At 46.4% G+C, this 4,729-nt stretch overlaps 1 pseudogene; it reads right to left on the bottom strand.

Annotated features, from left to right (window-relative positions):
• Positions 1–1,473: 1,473 nt before the first annotated feature.
• LOC126209506 (5S ribosomal RNA) lies at positions 1,474–1,591 on the bottom strand (annotated as a pseudogene).
• Positions 1,592–4,729: the final 3,138 nt, after the last annotated feature.

The raw sequence follows: 4,729 nt of genomic DNA on the forward strand, positions 1-4,729 counted from the left end.
GGTGGTGTTATGGTGTGGTCGTGTTTTTCATGGAGGAGAATTGCACCTTTTGTTGTTTTGCGTGACACTATCACAGCATAGGCCTAAACTAATGTTTTAAGCACCTTCTAGCTTCCCACTGTTGAAGAGCAGTTCGGGGATGGCGACTGCGTCTTTCAATACGATCGAGCACCTGTTCATAATGCACGGCTTGTGGCGAAGTGGTTACACAACAATAACGTCCCTGTAATGGACTGGCCTGCACAGAGTCCTGACCTGAATCCTACAGAACACCTTTCGGACGTTTTGAACGCCGACTTCGTGCCAGGCCTCAGCGACCGACACCGATACCTCTGCCCAGTGCAGCACTCCGTGGAGAATAGGCTGCCATTCCCCAAGAAACCTTCCAGCACCTGATTGAACGTGTACCTGCGAGAATGGAAGCTGTAGTCAAGGCTAAGGGTGGGACAACACCATACTAAATTCCAGCTTTACAGATGGAGGGCGCCGCGAAGTTTTAAGTCATTTTCAGCCAGGTGTCCGGATACTTTTGATCGCATAGTGTATATCTACAGAGATTCTCTGCAAATCACACTAAAGTGCCTGGCACAGGATCATCGAATCACCTTTACAATAATTCTGGATATTCCATTCTCGAACAGCGAGCGGAAAAAACGAACACCTATATCTTTCCGTGAGAGCTCTGATTTCTCTTATTTTATTGTGATGTAGGTCGTCGTCAACAAAATATTTTCGCATTCGGAGCAGAAAGTTGGTGATTGAAATTTCGTGAGGATATTTCGTCGCAACGAAAAACACCTTTGTTTTAATAGTGTCCATTCCAATCCGTGACACCCTCTCCACTATTTCGCTTTCACAACACGTTGCTGCACTGATCCCGAACTATCCTACTCATCACATCTTTCATGTGACGCCCAGCATCGACGTAAAGCGTCGGTTTATTTCCCATTACAAGCAAAATCATTTTTAAATCGTAGTTTTAGGTGCCGGTTCGACGGAGCTGTCCGAAATTAGTCTAGTGCGATATTCTTTTTATTGATGTTTATTGACAGGGAGGGACAATGAAACACGAAGAATAACCATAACAGCAACGACATCAGCACTTCTGCACGGCGGCAGCAATCAACAGGGGCCGTGCTGGTGTAGTCGTTGCTGGAGTACTGGTTACTCTTCGTGTTTTATTGTCCCTGTTAATACACGTCAGTGAAACAAATATCGCACTAGACTAATTTTCGACTGCTCTGTCGAATAAACTAAAACTAAAACTCCTCCCGAACAGGCCATGAAGTCCCAACGGTACCGACCGGCCGCCGTGTCATCCTCAGACCATAGGCGTCACTGGATGCCGATATGGAGGTGCATGTGGTCAGCACACTGCTCTCCCGTCCATATGTCAGTTTCCGAGACCGAAGCCGCTACTTCTCAACCAAGTAGCTCCTCAGCTTGCCTCCCAAGGGCTGAGTGCACCCCGGTTGCCAACAGCGCTCGGTAGTCCGGATGGTCACCCATCCAAGTACTAGCTCAGCCCGACAGCGCTTAACTTCGGTGATCTGACGGGAACCGGTGTTACCACTGCGGCAAGACCGTTGGTGCACTGTCGAGTGGGCACGTAAAATTGCGATTTAAAAATCATATTGTTTGAGCTCCTGAGCTGATGACATGCCTTCAAGAATGTGTCCATTGTCACTCGCATTCAGCTTGAGTGTTCTAATGAATAACAACACATTCTTCTTCAATGTGCTATCCAATGCTGGTGGCTTGATGGTTGATACAGATGTTGGTGATAAAGGAAAGTCAAAGTGTGGAAAAAGTTTCGTACATTTACACAATTTCTGCTTCAGTGTATCATGTGCTGCATCAGAGATCCATTGTACTGATGGAGAAAGAAATGAAAAGTGTGAAAACACAGGCACATGCACATGATGAGTAATAATAATAAACATTGAAATGGGTTAATATTTACATTTGACTGTGTGAGTCAGTTTATTTTGGTCTTAGAAATGCAGATCTCTGATGATGATCCAGGATTATCTCTTAACTATGTTGTATCTAGCACTTCTACCGATCCACCAGATGTCTAGTAAGCCTGGGTACTGCAGAGAAGTGGGGCGTCGGATGGAAGGGGGGAGGGGGAGGGAGGTGACTGCATTGGCAAGGAAAATTGAACACCTACTTTCTAGCGTGAGTAGGCTGTCAGCGTTGCACAGGGAAAGTAGATCAGCTATGGAATGTCTGTGAGCTATGAATAGCTCCCACAACTGTTCCATCGCATGACATTAGGGAAAATCCATTATGATGTGGGAAATTTGACATCCGTGCAGGCTGTGGCAACTACAGAATGGGAAATAGCTCACAAACCCGTTACATCGCTTTCCTTCAGTGGTAGTGGGGGTAGTCTGTGCCACGGTCATGTTCAGTCTGCACTCACAAATCCACCATTGCAATCCAGACACATCGCTGGTTGTGAGATCCGCTACAGTGGATGCACTTAGCCTTCCTGGTCGGTGGCAGCGTCACTCGTGGTATACTGCCCCAGTGGCAATGGCTGCCAGACTATGGAGAACATTCCAGGCACAGTGCTAGTGACTGTTAATATAATTAAACATTCCTGTTCTATACTACTACGAGTACTACTGCTAGTTCTACAACACACACACACATATACACACACACACACACACACACACACACACACACAAACACACATACATAAACATACGGTGTAAATTTTTAAATAAAAATGATGTGACATCATTTTAAACTTGGCTTTTTTAACTTCCCATGATTTTACGTTAGAACAACTGGGCTTTTGGATTCTATTAGCACAAGTGACCTGGGAACCATGCAGGCTGTGTCAGTGAGCTGCACCGTTAGAGAGACGGGGAAAAAATCCTAGTTTTAAACTTAAGACAAAGCTATCATCTAGGATTCTATAGCTCTGAGCACTATGGGTGTGGTGTCACCGCTAGACACCACACTTGCTAGGTGGTAACTTAAATCGGCCGCGGTCCTGTAGTACATGTCGGACCCGCGTGTCGCCACTGTGTATTCGCAAACGTAGCGCCACCACAGGGCAGGTCACAAGACACGGACTTGACCTCACCCAGTTGTACGGACGACATAGCTTGCGACTAGACCTACCAAGTATTCCTCTCAATTGCCGAGAGACAGATTAAATAGCCTTCAGCTAGTCCATCGCTACTACCTAGCAAGGCGCCAAGTGTATCATTGCTAATTGCTCTCTACTATGCAAGAGATGTATTTCAACAAGAACAAGACTACATTAAAGTTAAGTATATTAAAATCTCTCTTCTTTTCTTTATAGTTTTCATCCAGTCTCCTGTTTCAGAATTTACGCCCGTCTGCGTTAGTTTCGCGTGCACCTAGCCACTCATTGTGTCGAGACCTTAGGGAATCGACACAACAATGGGACTTAACATCTGAGGCCACCAGTCCCCTGGAACTTAGAACTACTAAAATCTAACTAACCTAAGGACATCACACATATCCATACCCGAGGCAGGATTCGAACCTGCTACCATAGCAATCGCGCGGTTCCAGACTGAAGCACCTAGAACCGCTCCGCCACAGCGACCAGCTATGAGTCTACACTTAGCACAAGTGATCTGGTAACCATGCAGATTATGCCAGCTTTCCCACAAGTAGGATTTTTAAAAAATTTCTGACATTTTAAACCTGTACAACTGGCCTAGGTCCTCCCTCTTGGATTTTGTACTTAGCACAAATGACCTACCTGCACTTTGACATCAGAGGAGTTGACACTGCATGACGTTATCAGAGAAAGTAGGTGGTTCGAAATATGGCAACAATGCAGACAGTGCTAGTTCTGAAATTTCCTGGCAGATTAAAACTGTGTGCCCGACCGAGACTCGATCTCGGGACCTTTGCCTTTCGCGGGCAAGTGCTCTACCACTGAGCTACCGAAGCACGACTCACGACCGGTACTCACAGCTTTACTTCTGCCAGTACCTCGTCTCCTACCTTCCAAACTTTACAGAAGCTCTCCTGCGAACCTTGCAGAACTAGCACTCCTGAAAGAAAGGATATTGCGGAGACATGGCTTCGGTAGCTCAGTGGTAGAGCACTTGCCCGCGAAAGGCAAAGGTCCCGAGTTCGAGTCTCGGTCGGGCACACAGTTTTAATCTGCCAGGAAGTTTCATATCAGCGCACACTCCGCTGCAGAGTGAAAATCTCATTCTGGAGTGCTAGTTCTGTCAGTTTTCCCTACTAGCACGGAAAATGTGACAACAACTAGAGTGTCACCCACTGTCAACATGGTGACCATTTCTGTAGCCTCCTTTGACACTATAGCAGAGGAAGTCACCGCAACAGTGCTGCGCCCGGTCACAGCACTAGACCCAGAAGTGGCACAATATCATTTTTTCATATCATTTTCAGTTCTGTGTACACATCACGATGAATGCATCTGGGTGTGAAAGCTAGAAGGGGAGTGAATGGTGCCAGGATACATTATCTGTGGGGTGTAATGACGTGGGACGCTATTGCGTGCATGCCACCATCATCTCTCTGGTTCACTTAGACAACAATTTGGACAGCAGCTGTAACATTTCTGACGTGTCTTGCCTCTGAGATCTCTGTGACATTACCTATAAACAAGAGAAAACAAGACTGCGTGTTGCCTGTGCTGTTCTGGCCTACATCAGTATTCTAACAGGGTAACCGGAGCAGGTGACGAGGTTGGGGTTGT

Source organism: Schistocerca nitens, chromosome 1 (assembly GCF_023898315.1).
Source record: "Schistocerca nitens isolate TAMUIC-IGC-003100 chromosome 1, iqSchNite1.1, whole genome shotgun sequence".
Classification (NCBI taxonomy): Eukaryota; Metazoa; Arthropoda; class Insecta; order Orthoptera; family Acrididae; genus Schistocerca; species Schistocerca nitens.